The 22,266-nt window shown below is 33.7% G+C and overlaps 1 protein-coding gene across 6 annotated transcripts in view; it reads left to right on the top strand.

Annotated features, from left to right (window-relative positions):
• Positions 1-22,266, top strand: part of LOC126760336 (serine/threonine-protein kinase 32A) — a 225,723-nt gene that overhangs the window by 15,674 nt on the left and 187,783 nt on the right. For all 6 annotated transcript variants that reach the window (XR_007667194.1, XR_007667193.1, XM_050475928.1 and 3 more), the window contains exon 2: positions 9,632-9,673. The gene's annotated coding sequence lies outside the window, so the exon portion shown is untranslated. The remainder of the gene's footprint in view (positions 1-9,631; positions 9,674-22,266) is intronic.

Below are 22,266 nucleotides of genomic sequence, written 5' to 3'. Positions count from 1 at the left end.
TGAGCCAGAAATAGGCCTCATTGTTGAACAAAATTTAGCTTGAAAATATCGCGTTTTCTTAGAACATTTCAAAAGCCCATATAAAGTCGAGTGGCTTTAGTTATTGCACAAACTGTATATTGTACGCTTTCAATTAAAGATCTCAGTACAGTTGACAGAAATGACAAATATTATCATGAATATATTATTTCGTGCAAAGTTAGAGAAATGTTGATGACCAGTGTGTCCAGGAAGCGAAACAAATAGAAAGGAACGGGTAATATTCGCAAAATGATGGCCAATATAAATGTACTTAGATGTAATTTTTTATAATGACAATCTATGTATATAACAAACATCTTTTTATAAAGTTGCTGCCTTATCAATTTTACAAAATTAACTAAATTAGTCTGACCGGGCGTATACGTAACATGAAATCGATAGCCATTGTATTGTAGCTCTTATTAAAATTCGTATATCGCCTTTTATTTTTACCTCAACCCGTTGGTGCATTATTGAAAGTATATATATGTACGTATTATATTTACGTTAAAATGGCTAAGAGAAAGAAGTTCCCAGATTAGAGATAAACAGAGGCGCGTATATTCAGGAATAAATGACAAATTTAATAATGATGTACACTGCAAACAAGTAAACCAATCGATGTTCTTCGCATTTTGAATATGTTTTCTACATTCCAATGCCATTTAAATTTTATTTCTTGCCATTGCCTTTTTGTTAGTTCTCTGCTTCATTTTTTCAATTTTTTCCAAAGCGATGCAGACTTTAAAGATACTTCGGGCGTTCATTACACTTATAGCAGCAATTATAAGAAGCAATTATTTTAATACTTTTTACTATTATTTATACTAAGGCTTTTATCATTTTTAAACACATTAAAACTCAGCCTCTGGAGTGTTATATGACTTTGACAATGAAAGCGGTTAAGTGTGAAACTTTTCTTGTCGGCAATTTGGTTTTACTAAAGCAGAAAACGAATGACAGTGTCAGAAACTTTTTCTTTATTGACACGTAAAATTATATACGAGTATATGTGTGTATTAACATGATGTTGAATATGCCAAAATGTTAATGAAAATTTTCCTACGTCCTGCTTAAAACAACAAAGTAAAAACGTAATTTGTTCTCTCTAAACATTTTTATATCCTGCACAGGATATAATCAGTTTGTCACGAAGATTTTAACATCCAGAAGGAAACTTCACAGAACACACAAAATATATACAGGGTGGCGCACGAATCGTGCTACAAAAGAAACCCTTAATATCGTTTTTTTTCAATGCATTACATTTATTTTTTTATTGAACAGCAAAGCACACATAGATACTATATATACATTATATATATATATATATATATATATATATATACATATATATACAAGTTGCGTTTCAAAGTTTTGAATCTAGCGTCCCCTGGAAGCGCCATCTATATGCCGACGGCTGCGTTAGAATCTGCTATCTTTATCGATTGTCCAGTGAGAATTTCATGACATTTCATTGATTGGAAGTGAAGTTATTGCGTTTTAAGTGTCAGTATGTTTGTGTTATCGGTGCAAAAATGAGCTTCGAACAAAGAGCCAACATTAAATTTTGTTTTAAAATTGGTAAAACTTTTATCGAAACGTTTCAATTGATGAAACAAGTTTATGGCGATGATTGCCTATCCCATAGCAGAGTGCACGAGTGGTTTCAAAGTTTTCAAAGTGGTCGTGAGGACATAAATGACGATCAACATGTGGGCTAATCAAAATCCGTGATCACTGGAAATTCCATCGAAACTGTGCGTGAATTTATCAAAAATCAGCCAAAATCATCATTGAAATTCATAGAAATGGAATTGAGCATTTCCAAAACATCGATTTACCGCATTTTGACCGAACATTTGGGCTTACGAAAGGTGTGTACACAGTTTGTTCCGCATAAATTGAATGACGACCAAAAATTGCTCAGAATCCAACATTCGAAGGATGATTATTTGACCAAAAACCCATTTTAACCATTAACCACTTAACGTATTCACCTGATATGGCACCGTGCGACTTCTTCCTTTTCGGAAAAATGCATTTGCCCATGAAAGCAAAGCGTCTGCAGACGTAGAGGCTATTCAAAAGATCCCGGTTCATAGATGCGGCCCACCGGCATACTAGACTGTTCCATGCTTTCCAATATATATCTCGCAAGAAAAATGACATACTTCATCGGCCAGAATGAGACTGTTTGGGCGAAAAAATAAATTGTTGCGAAAAAAATCTCCCCGTTTGCTTTAAGTCCTTTTTCTGCTTTGGAACGCACCGAATTTTCAAAAATTGTACGCGGTTATTTTCTGAGTAAAATCAGTTGATCTGATATATTTAAAATACAGGTAACCCACTGCATTGCGGTTATTAGCCCTCTTCGTTTCGCCATGCTTTCTATTTGATGCACACAAGCAGAACTCGAAATTTGTAGTGTCTCTTCACAAACTCCCTGCGGGACTATTCAGCTGGTCTTAAGCTTCTCCGCCGCCCTTTTATCCCGAGTTCTTGGATCACTATTGCGGCCTACTCTTTCATTTCCGCCCATACTAGCTTTGTTTGCAGCATGTGACTTCTAATGTTGTCGGGCGTCATCCCTTAGTTTGTTATTCGTTCCATGGTAATTCTTTCCAATATATATCTCGAGCAGGAAAAAATGACATACTTCATCGGCAATGCTGCAGAATGAACATTTGGTATCGTCACAGTGGGCGAATCTGTAGAGGGAGGAAAATTCATGGCCCGTCAAGAATTGCATCAGATGAAAATCTCCCCGTGTTGTCTCTCAATTCGGGCTGGTACGTTCTTTATGATAATTTTCCTTTTTCTGCCGCATCCGTTAGGTGCCTATTCATAGCTTTAGATTTTTGATCGACTCTACTTAGCTCTGAGGCCGTTAGATCTGGCGGCATAAGACCAGATATGGACCTGGTCACTTCATGTGAGATCATACTAAATGCGCACTCTAATGGAGAATAACATGGACACTGCCTTTGCTTTATTGACATTTGTTTTATGGCGCAGTGCGTTGTGTAGTTTGATCAATGTGTTCACCCCTTGACTGTTGCTTTCCTCTTTATTTTTCACTTTCAGCACAGACGTTACTGTTTGCACCTTTTGTGAATGCGAAATAGTTCAAACAGAAGAACAAAATCGAAACTCTTCTTGTTGAAGACATCCGAGTTACTGGATGTAGATATATCTGTTTGCCCTTTTTTGGGCATGAAATTTGAGGATTTATTGAAACATCGCATAATATATAGTATATAAAGAGCCGAGGAAATTATTAAATTAGAAATATTATGATTATGGGGAAGGTCTAAAGTGATTCAAGGAAAAAATACTGACTTCATTCACTAATATATCCAACTTTTTGACTAATATATCTGGCCTAGATATATCTCTTTTTATATTGGAAATATCTGTCTTTGATACTTTCATAACTACGTCACATGTATATTCTAAAGTAAACTGCGGAATAAGCGCATCGTATGTAAATATAACAAGATGAGTTATCGCTCGTTTTTAAAATATTTTTTTTTTATACTTAATTCTTCTTCTCCATTCATTTTTGATGGTCCGAAAATATAAGTAACAGAAAGATAATTTACTGAAGAGCTACTCCTACTATTAAAGTCTTTAATCAAATATTGCGAAAAGTCTTTGTTTTACGAGTCACAAGTGCAACTTAAGTTATCACAAAGGTATGCTCCATACTCATCCCTTTTTTGATCCACGTTTTTAAGGGAAATGCTAATGTTTCTTTGTTTGTGTTCATTTTCAGTCAACGCAGGCCACAAAGTGGAAGTAAAGAAACAACTATTTTTCACTAAAGTGGCTGAGAGTTTTCCTTGTTTCCAACAAGGTAATGGCTTATGGGTTGTAGCACTTTGCCAACATGTGGCTTATCGACATTTATAATGTCGTTGTCATACGCTTCCATGAAAGCACTCAGCAAAATATTTGACTTTTGTAAAAGTTAAGTTGACACTTATATACTCAGGTACTCCTCTATAAATATTTACAATTTAAGTGGTTTCGTATATTGTGTAATGTGTATATTTTGTACATTCCACAATTATTTCACATCTATTATATTTTCTCTCATAGCTTCTTCAGCTCTGCAACAAAATTACAAAACTACAAGTAGCGTTGGTGTCCTTGGCAACAGTTAACCGTTACTTGTTTGTCTTTCATGCAAAAAGTCTATTACAGCTTATCACTTCGTTGTCAATACTAACACTCATACACACGTGAAGCTCTGCAAAAGCACTGCATTGCTCTAGTATTGATTCAAAGTATTATTTCCCAAAGTTCTAGTTTTTATTGTCCCAAATAATGGTAACATAGGCCTTTTGAGAACGTGAAAATCCACTAAGAAGATTTGTTTCATATTGACATTGATCCTTCAGGACATGTTATGTATTTTTGTGGGTATGTATTTTGTCGTCAATTACGAAAATCGTTAAACAGTTGGTCTAAGGGCTTTGGGCTTTAAATTTATTTTCAAGTTGGGTTATTCGCTATGTGTTTCTGTTCTCATTTATACTGTTGAGCGATACCGGTCGGAAAGTTGTCAAATTTTTACATAAGATGTTGTAAAAAAATAAAAATTGTAATAACCCAATTTGTTTGAAGTTTTTAATTTTAAAACTCTATTTATTTCTTTAAATGTAGTGTAATACAAAGCATTAGGAACAGTGGTGCACTCTAATCTTAGTACACTTAAATTTTGATTTACCGTTAGTCTTCCGATAAAGACAATCAGTTTTTAATTAGGAGTAGCTTAACTTGGCAATTTTTAGTATCTTACTAAATAGTACAGTTCGTACATTTCCAATTTTATTGTAACATTTGGTATAAAAATTGTATTAAGCAAAAATTATGAAAATTTCTCAGTCATTGGAAAACAGTATCATTGTGTTATCTGAAACTGAGAAAACAACCAGAGAAATTGCAAAATTAACCGGTGTTAGTAAAACAACAGTCATTTCAATGCCAAAAAAGAATAATTTGGAGTCTTTAGGCAATTCTGGCGGTCGACCAAGGATATTGAGTGTCTTATGGAACGATATTTCTCTCCAAATTACATGGAACGGCTATTTCATGGAAAACAACTGACCAGATCTTCAAATTAATCTCTAAGGAGGCCACTCAAGCCAATAACAAGCCAATCAGTGAATGGACCAACCAGAGAAGAACTTTGAAAAATTTTGCATTAATCGCATCTGCTAAGCAAAAGAAACCTGAGTTGTCCAAAAGAAAGTATTACTGCACGATCGTTTCCTTTCTGATGGTAAGTCATATTACAGTTTTGTATCGGCATCAGCCTAATGAGCAGCTCCAACAACATAAAGTTAAAGAAACCATGAAACACGGCGGCGATGGTGTTATGGTGGGGGCATGTTTCACTTGGTTTAAGTCGGTCCATTACATAAAATAGACGGAATATTGAAAAAGGAAGATTATCTTAATATTTTGCAAACTTGCTTAAGTTTGTTGACAAGTGCGCATACCCAATAGAGGAAATCGTATTTCAAATTAGATTAAATTATTAAAATAGTTTGGCAGTGGCTTGAAAATGGACAGTTTAGCTTTTTGAAATGGTCAGCACAAAGTTCGCATCTCAATTCAATTGAGAATTTGTGGGCTTTTGTGAAGCGAACTCCGTGCCAGCACGATTATCCCCCCAAAAAATGTAGATGAGCTGTGGGAGCGTGTCAAGATAGCCTGGACAAATATTCCTCGTAACTCACTTTTATAATACATGCAATTGTGATTAAATATGTACAAACTTCTGTATAATCAGAATGGGCCATAATTTGTTTTCTAAAGTCTTAAGACAATAACGTTATTATGTAATTACACTTTAGACCAAAACAATTTAACCAAGTTACTTGTGTAGATTGCTGAAGAAGTCAAGTGAAACGGTCTCTAACATCAAAGTGCTTGACGTGATATTTCAAGATGTTTGACGTACTTAATAAAGTCTTAAATAAATTAATTACTGGTAGATGTGATGGTGTATATGTAGTAGGTGTAAGTGCGAGCATATGCAGAAAAACTCTAAAGAATGTAAGCTTGTGTTCTCTGAATGTCATTACTTTGTCATAATCTATGTTAAAATATAATTACGCCAAGTAATTACAGAGCGAGAAATAAAGATATATTTTTACATTAAATGTTAATATCTTTAACAGAAGCAAAAGTTAGTATTACACAAACATATTAATAGAACATCAGGCGTTTCAGTGCGCCGTAAAGTTTCACACGCTGATGGCAGGCGGGCGCGGATTTGAGGCGCCAATCTATAGACAGTATACAAAACGTATGAAAACTTGTGCTAGATTAATATTACAGTTACGTAGGTTGCCTCTTATATTTTGGGATTTGGAAAACGTAGTGTTGCAATCTTGCAGCTCACAACTTTATCGTACAGTTTGAGATTTTTGATTTTATACATACTCAGAACGTTTTGACATACGAAACCTCCTCATTTGACGATATTTCTTCACGAAATTTGGTATGAGTTATTATTCATAGAAGTAATGTAATATAAAAAAAAAATTGTTCAGATCGGCTCACTATAGCATATAGTTGCCATACAAACCGAACGATCGGAATCAAGGGCTTGTATAGAAAACTTTCACATTTGACGTGGTATCTTCACGAAATTTGACATAATTGTTCAGATCGGATTACTATAGCATATAGCTTCCATACAATCTGAACACATAGTTACTAAAAGAAATGCACCAGTGAAGGGTATATTAGCTTCGGTGCAGCTGAAGTTAACGTTTTTTCTTGTTTTTATTTGTGTCATGAAGCTCTATCAAATACTAGTATGGTGATGTTAATTGAGGTCGTATGTAGATCGCTTATGCGGTTATAGCCGAGTTTACAACAGCTTGCCAGTGGTTTCTTCTTTTCGCAGTGTGGCGCTAATCGGAGATTCCAATCGAAGAAAGGTCCTTCTCCCCCTAGTATTTCCAACGGAGTGGAGGTCTTCCTCGTCCTCTGCTTCCTTTGGCGAGTACTGCGTCGAATACTTTCAGAGCAGGAGTGTTTTAGTCCATTCGGATGACATGACCTAGCCAGCGTAGCCGCTGTCTTTTAATTCGCTGAACTATGTCAATGTCGTCGCATATCTCATACAGCACACCATTCCATCGAATGCGATATTCGCCGTTGCGAATGCACCAAGGACCAAAAATCTTTCGCAGAACCATTCTCTCGAAAACTCGTAATGTCGACTCATCTATCGTAGATCACTACAATATGAATTTCAGGGCGTCCAAAATTAGTGTTGTTCCGACTATTACAAAAAGGAATTTTCATTGGTTCCATATCGCTCAAAATATACATGTCGATTGGCATTTATGATGGCGGTGCTTTGAAACACGCCTATGACATCGTCATATGATGATCGTGGATTTATGCGTATGAGCCTGAAAGTAAACAGCAGTCGACTTTATGGATGTTACTAGATGAGCCGAATACAACAAAGTTATTCGCACTTCCAAGCACACGGTTGGCATATGTCGCGACCATATCAGTGGAAAAACGATGAATAGCAAGTTCTGAGTGGTATCATTCAAACCATTCGTTTGGTCGTTATAAAATTGTAGTGCAAGTATTTCACTGATGATGAAAGGGTGTGAAATATTTCAAGGTGTTATATACTGCAAGCGTCAATTGATCTTGGTCTTGATTAATATCCGAAATCTATAATGGTTTTGCATTATAATAGTAAGAAATATATTTCATTTGATTGAAGAATGGATAAATGCAGTTTTTAAATAAAATTAATCACTCACATAATATTTATAAGTTACTCAGAATTCTTTTACTTAGTAACTACTCACTGCTCATGTTATAAGCCACATGTTTAAATAAACATGATCAAAGTGTAAAATATAAAACTTAATTTCGACTTGACTTTGATTATGCCGAAAATCTAATCGACTGATGCGTTAGAATCTGCTATCTTTATCGATAGTCCAGTGCGAATTTTATGACATTTCATATATTGGAAGTGAAGTTATTGCGTTTTAAGTGCCAGTATGTTTGTGTTAAATATGTTTGTGCGAAAATGAGCTTCGAACAAAGAGCCAACATTAAATTTTGTAATTTGGTAAAACTTTTACCGAAACGTTTCAATTGATGAAACAAGTTTATGGCGATGATTGCCTATCCAGTAGCAGAGTGCACGAGTGATTTCAACGTTTTCAAAGAGGTCGTGAGGACATAAATGACGATGAATAAGTGAGCCAATCAAAAGAAAAGTATTCATCAAAAATCAGTCGAAATCATCATTGAAATTCATGGAAATGGAATTGAACATCTCCAAAACATCGATTTATAGCATTTTGACCGAACATTTGGGCTTACGAAAGATGTGTTTTTTGTTTTTGCACGGTTTGTTCCGCACAAATTAACTGACGACCAAAAATTGCTCAGAATCCAACATTCGAAGGACATCATTAAAGAAGTCAAAAATGACAAAAACTTCTTTTACAATATTGTGACTGGTGATGAAACGTGGTGTTTCCAATATGATTCCAAAACAAAACGCCAGAGTGCTGAATGGAAGGCACCGAACGAGCCGAAACCCAAAAAATCGCGCACGGAGAAGTCAAAAGAGAAGACAATGCTGATTTGTTTTTATGATTCTAAGGAGATTGTCCACAAAGAATTTGTTCCACCCGGCCAAAACGTTAATGCGGTATTCTGCCTTGCAGTTTTGAAGCGTTTGGTGCATTGTATTCGATGTGTTCAGTCCGAATATAGCGAAGATGAAAGTTGGCGTTTGTTGCACGACAATGCGCCGTCTCATCGATCGAAGCTTGTGACCGATTTTTTTTCCCAAAATCACCTTTTAGCTATTAACCATTTCATTCATGGCACTGTGCGACTTCTTCCTTTTCGGAGAAATGGTTTTGCCCATGAAAGGAAAGCGTTATGCAGACGTAGAGGCTAATCAAAAGGCTTGAACCGGCATACTGGCGGCCATAGCGGCCAACGAGCTAAAGAACTCGTTCGAATTGCTTTTGGAACGAGCAAAAAAGCTGTATTGAAGCAGAAGGAGACTATTTTACATAAAATAAATTGACTTTGTCGAAAAACCCATTTGTTCTGTCTTTTTTTTAAAGTCCTGTGTACTTTGGAACGCACCCTGTATGTTACGTATACGAATAGACACACAGTGTGATCAAAGTGTCATACGCATGATTATTAACATATATGGGATATTTGACTCACATTGCAAAATTAAAGAACTAAGTAATTCAATATATATATGTATATGCACGAATATATTGCTTTTATGAACGTAGTTTGCCAAATTGTGTATCTGGTTTGACTGCTTTCTTCTTCAGAACAATTCTATTTAAGAAAGTGATTTCTTTATACTATTTTATTTTATTTATATATTTATATATATTTTATCACAATTATATGCGAGCATTTTTCTACACCATTTTAAGAAAAATGTATACATATTTTGTTTAAAAATATTAACAATTCTACAATTTAATTCATAAATTCAGCTTAAGGATTGCATTTTTTTGATAAGTACACTTGAATATTTAATTAAATTAATGTTTTCCGTTTTCAGATATTTGTGTGAAAATTGGAATAAAAGTGGATATTAGAAAAGGTGAGTTTGAAATGACATATTTTAAATGTTCTTTAATTGTTAACTAACAAGTTTAATTGTTTTTAACAAGTAAGTAGGGATCTCGAATTTTTGAACGCTGAGTTTTACACTATTACAACTGCTGCAAGAATAGAAAATTATGTTAATTTACAATTGAAGGTACACAGCCTTCAAAGACGGTGTAAGACACGCCTCGCTCTGGATGACTTTCGTCTTTTTTAATTGGTAAAATATTAAAAACGTGACTGATATTGCGCTTGAAAATCATCAAGCAAGTGATAGCGAAATGGTAAGAGAGCTCGACATCTCTTGCTAGTCCGTTCGAATAATTTTGGTGTATATTTTGGGTATGAAACGCCTTCTTGCTCGACTGATTTTTTTTCAAAAATAATACATTTGTGACTGAATTTAAATACTTTGAATACCAATGTCCAACTAACATTTTCACCATATTTGGCTACGTGTGATTTTTTTTGTTCCCCAAACCCAATTTTAGGGATGCAAACATCGTGAAATAAAACATCGATGGTTCGATGTATCGATGTTTCTTAAAACAACATCGAAATCGAAAACATCGGCCATTGAATCATCGATGTATCGAAACATCGATGGATTTTGAACTTTTCTAACGTATTTTATTAGTGAGCATAAAAAGCTACGCCTTTAATTGATATATATATATTTTAGCTACCTATTAAAACCTTTTCTCAATAAATAAAAGATATAAATAGTTTTTGAACAAACAACAAATTATTTATTTAAAACAGAATTTAAAAATAACAATTTGGAAAGTCTTTTCCCTGTCAAGGCATTTCTTTGCTGTGTGATCGTTGCTCCAGCTTTAGAAAACAGTCGTTCACTAGGGACTGAGTGGCCACAATGGATAAATATTTGGAAGCTTGTTTATACAATTCAGGAAATCCATTTTTCATATCATCCCACATTTCTGTAGGATTCTGTTTGATTGAAGCAACAGCTGATCCAAGATACATTTGCACTTCAACTTCCGTTGTTGTAATAGCAGATAAATTGGAAAACTTACATTTCATATTTTGGTGGGCCAACTGTTTATGATGGCTCCAAATATCAAACGGGTTTTCTGTTGCACACTCATCCAAAGATTCCGACGTACTAACGCCATTATTTGTATCTTTTATGAAATTATTTAAATACAAAACTGTTTTGTTTTTAGCCAGTGCATCTTTAAAATGCAGAAATTTAAATCTCGGATCCAATACAGTAGCCAACGCCAGAACTGAATTAAATTCAAGTTTGTCAAATCTCTTATTTATGTTCTTTTGCAGTTCACTTTTTAGCTTCCGACAATAGCGTCTTGAGCTGAAATTTTTGTCAGTGCTTCAGTTAAACAGCTTACTAAAGGTATAACCTTGCTAACGGTATCAGCCGAAACCTCCCTGGTCACAATTTAATTTAATTTTGTTCAGGTCGGAGGCATTAACCATAGAGGGTGCTTCTGGGCGAGTGAGCAGTACTTCACTTAAAATAGGGGCTAACTGGACAAATCTCTCTAACATATAAAAACATGAATTTCATCGCGTTCTTACTTTTTTTTAATTTCATCATGGCTGACAAAAACATCGATTTTCAAAACATCGATGCATCGTTTGCAACCCATTTTCAATCTATCAAAGAGATAAAAGAAAATTCGCTGAAGAAGCTGCAGGCCATCCAAGACTATCGCTTATGAAAAATGTTACGACGACTGGAAAAATCGCTGGCTTAAGTATAAATAAAACAAACAAAATAAATATTGATAAATAATTAAATATTTTGTGTTTCATTTACAATATCCGGTTACTCTTTTATCACAATATATATACTAGTGGTTATAAATACTCTATGTTATGTGGCTTTATTGAAGTTTGTTAAATCACAAACATGAATGTGGTCTGGCGTCATTTGTGAACAATATACATACATGTATATATATATATATATATATATATATATAAGTTAATTGCATATATTCAAACAAATGAAAAAAGTAAAGCAAAGTAGATAAAATATTTAACGCGCTCTCACTGTACGCTAAAGTGGCTGAGGAAATGAACCAGAAGCTTATCAGTAAACTGACATCCGTTGGATTCTCAATTCTCTCATTTTATTTTCAAATAGCAGCAGGAAACGATAAAAAGCAGCTAACGAGAACTACTTATTCACGTTCCATTAGCGCAGACTTAGATGCGAACGCTGTTAGTGTCAATGCTTATATGAGTACGAGTATATGTTCTAAAGGCGGCAATATATGTATGTATATATAAGTGAATCTTTTAATTGTGGGTGCTCACGACGAAGCTCCATGAGCTCGTCTTGGCTCACAGCAACACCGCATATTTAAGGGTAATACGCAAAATAATCACAGCATTTATTCAAAATATCCCCGTCCGACAACAAAAGTCTTATAATACGAACTAGGATTGACTGACTAATTTTCGAATTTTTAAATTCAAAAATTTTGGAATAAAAATTATATATACGATTTATACTACCCTTTTTTTGTTTTCAGCCTGGTATCCCGGGATTACAAATTTAAAAAAAAAATCTAATTTTAAAGTCCATCATTCTTTAAAGCAGTATTTGCAATCCTGTCCTGGCCTGCCCTAGTTTCTATATGGAAAAACTGTTAAACTTTATGGACAAAATGCTGTTTATTTTGTATACAAATATTTTGCCTTCAAGCATCGAAATTAGCTCATGTAAACTTCAATAAAAGTTATCGCAACTAATATATATGCATATATCTATGTACATATATTCGTATACGTATGCCATGAGTGACACTAACACTGTTTATAAAATCTTCATTTGTGCAACACTTGAAGGCGAACGATACAAAATTGGACAATATCATTGGTAATTGGTTATGTTATTGCCCATATTAAACGATTGAATAAAATATTGAATGTTCTATGGTTCGCTGGTGCGTATACGTAACATGCTATATGCTTTCCCCCAACATATAATCTTCTTATATTTTCTTTTAGAATTGAAGAGATAATTGGTGATATACTATATTATTAAAGACATGAAAGCACTTTATCAATTTGTACAAACATTGTTGATTTAGATTTTTCGCAACCATAGCACAAAAGAACACTTTAAAGCCGAAAATATTTTTTAGTAAAACTCTTTTGCTAATAAAGTCTTTATGGTATATCCTTCTGAAGAAAAAATTATTGCGGTGGCGGAATTTTCGTATTGAATACCTTTTCGATGTTATAAGCAAAAACATTTGATTATTTGCTTAGTATGAGCCTTTTACGTTCCCCGGGATACGCAGGTTTTACAGATCGGGTTTAAATATTTTGATGGTACACTTCGTTCCGTTTTAGAATGACTTAAGTCAACAAAAATATGTAATTAATGGAATATTTAGTATTAGTCGTTTAAAAAATCACGAAAAAATAACTATAGTTAGATAGCCTTTGCATGGTGAATTACCATTTATCATTTATTTATTTGCACAATTTTCATTCTTTGGCGTATTTATTTTATTTATTCGCATTTAAAATTTTGTATTCATTCAGCAAACTCGATTTAAATGCAAATTATTTACGTAGCTAACATAAAACGTAACTAAATCATATTAAATTTGTAAGACTTTCCACTGCTTGCCTTCAACGTTTCACTCCTCTTACTTCACTTCTCTGAGTTTCTAAAATTTACCCTTAGCTGAAAGCATAAACGCACATCTGCGATTTTTCTGAATGATGATATGTGTGTGTTGCTAGGCGAGTAAAGCTATTTCAATTGCTAACAAATCCTTTTAATACTTTCGCCGTTAACATGTCTGTGTGTACTTAGGTACTCGTGTGTTTTGGCTTAACACATCTCCGCTGGCAGATAAATCCATATAAGTGTAAGCACTTTATTTATGTATATTTATATAAGTAGGCGTATGCTGGTGAGCAGGTGAATAAGGATTATCGTTACAAAAGTTAAACATAATGCTCTTACAATGGAGGTAATACTATATACATACAATATATGAGATAGATTGTGCAATATTCAGCAAGCGTGTGTAGTTAGCGTCAGGAGAGGCATACGCTTATTTATGCTTTGATATGCGATAACTCAAATCCAAATCAACACGAAAAATTACAAAATTTCTTAGAATTTATATGGTAATATTATTTTCAAGAATATTTTATATACTCATCTAGTATGTATATATACTTATGTTCATATAGAAAAACTTACAATGAATTATCTATTAAAAAAAATAATCGTACTTCAATTACAAATTTTGCTGCGCTTTTGCCATTTTATGATCGTAAAAATCTTCCAGCTGTGCTCGCTATTCGTCGTAAAGTTTTTACATAATGTTCAAGCGTTATTAAGACGAAGAGCCGATCGTAGTAATAACAATTTTGCTACCGTTCAGGCAAGTATTGCTAAAGACCGCAATTTGCCGATTCCAAGACCACAACCCGGTGGATTTTCAGTAAGGATTCGTATAAAATTGTTCTTACTCAAGAACTGAAGCCATTGAACCACCGTAAAGGTCGTGAATTTGCGGATTGAAAACAATAATATTGCTTTAAGAAAATAATCTTCTCCGTTGAAGCCCACTTTTACCGGAGTGGTGTGGTAAATAAACAAAACTGTCGATTCTGGTGACAAGTATATTCACAAATTATTCATGAACAACCATTATATTCACCTAAATTGAAGTTTGGTGTGATTTTTGGTCTGGTGGAGTCGTAGGTATGTACTTCTTTCGAAATGAAGCTGGTGACACCTTTATTGTCAATGGAGAGCGGTATATATCGATGATAACCAATTTTTTATAGCCGCAATTGGAAGAAGTTGATCTTGAAAACATCTGTTTACAACAAGATGGGGATAGGTGCCACACAGCACGTGCAACAACCGAATTATTGCGAGAAAAGTTTGGAGATTCGATTATTTCAAGAAACTGTGACATTGAATAGTCTTTAAGAAGTTTTTACTACATGATTAGACTACTTATTGTGGGGTCATTAGCTTTAAACCAGACTCACTTTTGAAGTCAATATTGAACGTGCTATTTATGACACGAAAATTGGGTTCATCGTTTAGTTGGCCCCCACGACCATTTTAAGGGTGTTATATTCAGAACTAAATTATATTGGTTGTGCTTCACATGGAATTAAGAACATTTGAATTTCTTTAACAATTAGTTTTTTTAAGAAATCATGTCACGCTTTTGGTAAATATCTTGGTGATATACAGAATGAATACATATTATCTATTCTAACGTACTTAGGGTCAATTTCTTTCACAAAACTTATAATCTGAAACTCGAATTCAGGTATGCAATCATCTTTCCGTTTATTTCTAAGCTTTCATATTATTGACCGTTCACAAGGTATTTACGTCGCGCCAAAATCCAAAAAGGTTTTATTTAATAATCATCAATAACGGTGTGTCTCTCATTACAATACTCCTCGCCTTCAGCAACACCAGCATCATCACTATCGTTGTTTCCACAAATGAAACGTGAAGAATAAATTCATAGTATGCAAAGCTTATTTAAGAGATGAATGTCTTATATTTAATAAAAATTGAATATTTCCCTATTTGCTCATTATAAAAATTAATTTTATGCTTAAACTCCATTTTGCATAAATTATTGTACATTTAAGAGCCTGGCTAAATTCCTTTTGATCCTGTTACGTATTCACGCGCTTAATTACAACGCTAAATTAATTAGTTTGAATATAAAACCATAATTGCTTTGTCAAAGCAAGCGAATTCCTTTGTGGAAACCAAATAATTTCCTTTCAGTCATTTAGTTTGCGGCGAATAAAAAAAAATGTCATTTAAATTACTGAATTACATTTACAAATACTAGTATTACATTGCCCAATTTATTAGCTTCTTATATGGATGGTCATGCTAATATATGTAAAGTGTCTTTCTTCATAAAAAACACAAGCTTATTATAAATGATTTTAAATTTGCATGTGACGTATTAACAAAAGTTACAACATTATATTAACTCTGCCACAATTGGTAAATAAGCATACAAGCATTAGCAATTAATCAGTTGTCAGTAGTCACTCATACGCCGCGTGTAACCGGGCGCTTATACTACAATAAAACAAAATAAATCTCAATTTAACGGCTAGCAGATAGACATGTAAGAGTAATTGAGTTGTTTTATATCTAATTTGTCTAATGCGCAGTCAACCGTCATATGACAAACGAATGGCCGCGTAATGCGTTAGACTGTGAAACACTTTAATCGGCGGCTTTCTTATAAGATTGTTTATGTCATTGCTGTACAGACATTTTGGTGGTAAAAGGGTTGTGGATGGAGAATTACACTCTCAAAGAAAAAAGTATTTATTTTTGCTTTGATTGCTATAAAGTACATATGTACATATGTGTATGTAGACATGTTTTTATATACAAAAAAATAAATAAAAAAATAAGAAATAAGTTAGGGTGTAACCAAACATTTCACACTCTTCCAACTTGCCAGGACCGAAGTTATGGAAATACTTTAAGGTGCAAAACGTCAACCAGAGGATCGGTAATCCAAGTAATAACGAAAATAATTATATGTTATTTCACATATTTTTGGCATTAAACTATATATGTTTTGCTAATTTTGACGAAAGTTTGAAGATCTTATATACATCGGTGTATAGAAGATAGTTTTATCTATTTCTGCATGCAGTTAAAAAGCCACTGGCTAATAAAATGCTCCAAGGGTTTCCTAAATTTTCCTCACATACAATAACCAATCATATGGAGTAGAGTCAGCAGGGTGTTCGAAAATCATGGCATTATTTATATAGGGGCTAGGTCAGGTTTTCGCCCAATTTTATCAATTTTAAGCACAAATGCATACCGTTATGAGTAAAACACACCCTATTAATTTTATTTAGATACCTCAAATATTGGCCGGTATAAGCGGTTAAAGTCATGTGGAAGTTCGAAAATGCTCATATACTTCCTGTCTGTCCGTCCGCCCGTTCCTCCGCGTAAGCTGTCCTGACCAAAATTTTGGTACGTGACACTCTTTTCATTTTTCTATGTTACGTTAAGAAAATGAGCGGAATCGGACAATAACTACGCCTTCTTCCCATATAGCACATTTTTAAATTCTACTTGATTCATTTACATTCCATTATAAGGATTATGCAGTAGACTTTCAGGTTTTATTGCGTTTAAGTGTCAGTATGTTTGTGTTATTGGTCGAAAATGAGTTAAGGTCGAAGAAAGAGCCAACATTGAAAATTTTGTTGTTTAGTAAAAATTATAAAATTTTTACCAAACGCTTCAGTTGATGAAAGCACACAAAACAAGAAGCAATTAATATAATGGAATTAAACTTTGCACGAATAATGACTTTAGTGTATGCCATCTTATGGCCAAAAATTGTTCAAATCCAAAAAAAAACTGTCAAGCCCCAACCGAATATTTGGACCCCAGTACTTATGGTTGCCTTTGGTTCGAAAATATCGGTAAATGTCTGAGATATGTAATTGAAATTCACGGATAATACTTTTCTGTGGTATGTCTGCATGTCAAAAATGGGTTGAATAGAATACTTCCCTTGGCCCCCTTATTCCTAATATAAGATGATCGAACTTCCGAGGGACTTTGTATCGCGTATATCGGCCGATACATATGTGAGCTATCTCAATGAAAATTAGCTAGTGTGTTTTACTCATAACATAACAATTATCTTTGTGCCTAAAATAGATAAATTTGAGCGAAAACCTGACTTAACCCCATATAACTAATATCAGGCTTTTCGAACATCCGGCTGACTTTACTCTATATGATTTGTTTTACAACTCAAAGTATTTCCTTGGCTTTGATTCTTGTAAGTTGCAAAAGTATAAAATGTTCAGTTGCACCAGAACCTAGCCCTTCCTTACTTATTTTATATTTTATTATTATTATTTCTCAAGTTTGCTCACTAATATAAGAAATTAAGAGATAATTTATATAAGCATTTTGTTTTCCGCTTTCCTTCTGCTTTCTCATAAAACTTTTATTGTGCCACACATAAGCAAAACTTAAGTAAATATTTTCAACGCTCCGTGTACTACCCGTTTGACCCGTTTTGATGACTTTCTTTTCTGCACCTGACTTCAAATTTTACGACCTTTTGTTATCCTTCGCTGTCGTTGTCCATTTTCAGTTTACGCATTCCGGAAAAAGGTGGACTAAAGGAACAACGGCGCTTCATGAAAATTGTTGAGAGTGAAAATGTTTTCAACAATCTGGTAACTTATAAAGGCAGCAGCTTGTCATGTGTGGTTTATCGACATTTGAAGCTGTCGTATTCGCGTATTTACTTCCACATTCCGTTGTAGACATATTCATACATACTTGTATATACATGCGTATTTTCAAGTATCATGGAGCAAAAACTTACAGTTTTATCACTGAAGGGGCTTACTGAGTAGTTCAGATAAAATGAGTAATTTAATAGTTCCGCAATTTATAGCAACTTCTCAAATATGATGAGCAGCTCTTCTATCTTCTTTTCTCACTAAACTTTTCCACATTCTCTTGTAAGTTTCAATAATAATATGATAGGTATTAAATACAAAAATACAAAGCTCTACTAATAAAATATTCTAACTTTGAAGTCCTGAATATTACAGTAAATACACTCAGACTTCATTGCAAACAAAATAGTATCTCATGGAAAGTCTGAAGTTAGAGGCCTTATTATACAAATTAATATTATATTTTGGTTAAATTAATTAACCAAGTTACTCGCGCAGACTGCTGAAATGTCAAGTGTAACATTCTCCAACAAACAAGTACTTGACATGGTATTTCAAGATGCTCAAAGCACTTAATAAAGTCTACTAAATCAGATTGCGGTTGCATGTGAGCGTTACGGTACATTCACATAGGTATATATAAGCAAAGAAATGCTGAAGAACTCAACACACTTGCACATAACATACAAGTATATACGTATCTACTCGTATATGTATAGATATATGTAATTCATGTCATTAGCTTATAATAATCTAGAATTTAATTAGATATTCTAATGTTACTGAACAATGACAGTTTGCATATGTATGCTGTTATTACGTGCGAAAGCCTTTGCTGTGAACCAGCCCTTCGAATGAGTGGACCATGAAATGTTTCAGTGTCTTTTTCATGACAGTAAATAAAGGAAGCAGGCCTTTATGCTCGAATTTGAGATGCTAGACATCAGGTAGCAGCTTTCATCCGAATTTGACTTATTTGTGCGTTGGATTAAATATCCAGTTTTGTTCAGATAACCAAGCACAACACAAGGCATAATCATATACAGATGTGTGACCAATTACTGAACGCATTTGCAGTGCGTATTTATTTATTTATTTATTGGGAGTTCTGTTTTGACTCACTTCTCCACCATAGGCTTTTCATCATAAAATCCATGTCATGTTGATGAAATATTTCAACAAATAAACTCCAAAACAATACTCTCGACATTTTTTGTTATTTAGCATGTGCTCGTTCTATATTTTATATATCTCGTATTAGATTGAAATAAACACGTGTAGCAATCAGGCATGTATACGTTTATTATATTCACAAGCTAAAAATGTCAGGAAATGTGAAATGATGTATTCTGACAGTTCTTAATTACATTCATGCCTTTTTTCCTCGTTTGTTATTACACACGTAAAGAGAACAAACTTTGTTGCTTAACACCAGCAATTTCTTATATTATTTTTTCATATGGAAAATGTTTTTAATTTTAATTAAATTTCTTTATGCCATCACACTTCATTATATTTGATATTTACTCCTTGCAAACAGCGCACAAGGATTAACACAAAATAATTAATGGTGAGTGAGGTGTGGTACATAGTTAATATTCACCTTTTACAAATTATATTGGCCACCATGACGTATACGTAACATAATAATGAATTATTATATATTCTGCTTTACGTCGCCAACAATTCACTATTTTTTTGAGCAAGGCTTAAAGGCAGATAAAAGTGAAGTTAATCAGATAAAATACGTATTTCATTCGATTCCCTATCTACATATATATGTAGTTCGTATTTATGTGCGCCTACACATATACGCTTAAGTGGACGAGTAAATATTCTATTATAGAAGTTGATAGCTAAGCCGATGAAATCTGATGTACATCCATTTTGGCCATAAATTACAGCATGAAACTATAGAGATTTCTAAGCTGAAAACGCTCATACACGTTCAATTAGTACAGAGTTAAGTGCGGACTGAAGGCGATGTTGGTGAATGTAAGTGTTAATACACTAAGTAGACAGTATACATGAATACATAAATGTGTGTACGATTTGAGTATGTAAGCATTTATGATAAGTATAAAAGAAAGTACTTCTCTCATTTACAAATTTTTACCTTTGCTGTAAAGATCAATACATTTTGCAGGAGTTCTTTTGCATTAGATCATACGATTAGCTCACTTCTTAAATTGTTGATATACTACATTTTATAGTCAAAGACTGAATAAATTTTACATTAAAGATAAAGACGAAATCTAAAAGATTAACAAGTTGAAATGGCTACTACGGGTAAGTGCATAATGGTAGAAAGACTCACGAGCAGTCAATAGGAATTGAGATCGATGAAGTTAAGGTGTTTAAGATACTACAATACAAGTTATGCGTAAGGCCACTACTATTAAAGCACCGACTATTTATCATACAAAAACACATTCATTTTTTAACCACACCCTTCATTTCATAAATTTTATGATTTAAAATTAAAATACAGCTAATTTTAGGCTTTCATAATAAGTAGCAACCTAGCTATTTCACGCCAAAATGCATTACAAGCTAATTTAACGAAAATTGCCTTTGCTTACGGTGAATTTTGAATGAATGTCATTCACTCATACTTAGATACATACATACCTACATACTCGCACCTCTTACATTCACATGCAATAACAATCCAATAGTATTTGTAAGGTGAAACTGACTAAAATATAATTTAATGCAAAGCTTTCTGTATAGCTGAGGAGAATGTCCAACTGTGAATAGAACATGATGGCCACTTATAGTTGCAGACATATTTTAACTATTTTGGCAACATTGTAGAATTTGTGGTCGTATGGATACACACGAAAGCATGCATGTACATAAGACGTATGCCAGGGTTGCATATAGAACTATGTATGCGGCCTTGAGTTCAAAGGATTGCATTTACTATACTCTTTCAACCTAACGATTGTATGTATCACCCAAAACTAAGCGAGATAGATATAAGGTTATATATATGGGTAGTCGAAAAACTCTTTTCGTATTTCAAATCAAACTTCAACTTATTTTTTTATATTTATACTAACAAATAAATACACAAATATATACCATTTTAGTCGACCACTTTTTGCCATTATTCCATCAGTGTAAAACTTTCGTCAGTATAAATCGAAATTTCCAGAACGGAAGCGAGCGAGCCATTGTTGTGCTACACTAATACAGCATCGTCTCAGTAAACACCACAAATTTCATTGGTGGCTTGCGTGGCATTTTTCTCCTTTTTATACAAAACTTTCAAAATATAGCGAATTTCTTCATTATTCTCACTCATTTTTGAACAACTGTGACTTTTTTTCAACCTTCCCGGATTTAATTTTTTTTGGTTGAATAAAGCCTAGAATCTCACCTTTCCTACACTATATGGTATGACACAATGTGATTCGTAGCACTGGAGATATATGCACAACTGCAACGATAAAATATTGCTATTGATAAAATAAGAAAGACTTTTTCGACTACCCAATACTTGCGCTGGACGAATTTTGTTGTTGTAGCTTAAAAACCACTTAAGCGATATCTACATAACAATTATTAAGGGGTGGCACCGCGACCACTTTTTTGTCTACTGGTTATACTGTGCGCCTAGGCGTATACGCAACATCACACCGATATCCAGTTCTATAATCCAACAGATATGTATGTATATCGGTTTACGCCGATTACAATTTGTCACGTGTTGATGGCGATTTTCGATAACAATTGTTATATAACACTTATTAAAATTCTTAGCATTTACTGATTTTATATCCCATACCGGTAGAGGTTATAATATTAGTATGAGGTAACACGCTAAGGAGAGTGGGCAACCGAAGAAAATATACACAAACAACTATAAAAAGACAAACTAGACTTCATGTATCTTTAATATGCTTCAATGGCTAGAAAGAAATTGGCATTTTATTTTTTGTCTGTGACTTTCTTTGCTAATTCTCTATTTCTGTCTTTTTCAATTTTCGTTGTTAAGGATGCACATTTATAAGCAGAGAAAACTTACACAGGCTTATCTCAAATGAGTATTGAAGGGACAGATCCACTTCACTGGCTTAATTTCCAATTTAAACAGAAAAGTGGAAATAGACAGACAAAACAGAAATTATCATAATGACTTTGTAATTTGTCCATCCTATTACACTTTACACATTAGCAGTGGTTAACAGTACAATTTTTCTGTCTTTTGGTTTTATTTTTGTCGGAGAAAATTTTCCCAACAAAATTTGTAAGTGGATTTACACTTTAGCAGACTTGGTATAACTACACTACATCTACTTGCAATATCAAATATTTCGGGAAAAATAT

Source organism: Bactrocera neohumeralis, chromosome 2 (assembly GCF_024586455.1).
Source record: "Bactrocera neohumeralis isolate Rockhampton chromosome 2, APGP_CSIRO_Bneo_wtdbg2-racon-allhic-juicebox.fasta_v2, whole genome shotgun sequence".
NCBI lineage: Eukaryota > Metazoa > Arthropoda > Insecta > Diptera > Tephritidae > Bactrocera > Bactrocera neohumeralis.
The sequence above is the reverse complement of the archived record's forward strand: the minus strand, read 5'-3'. Positions and strand labels throughout refer to the sequence as shown.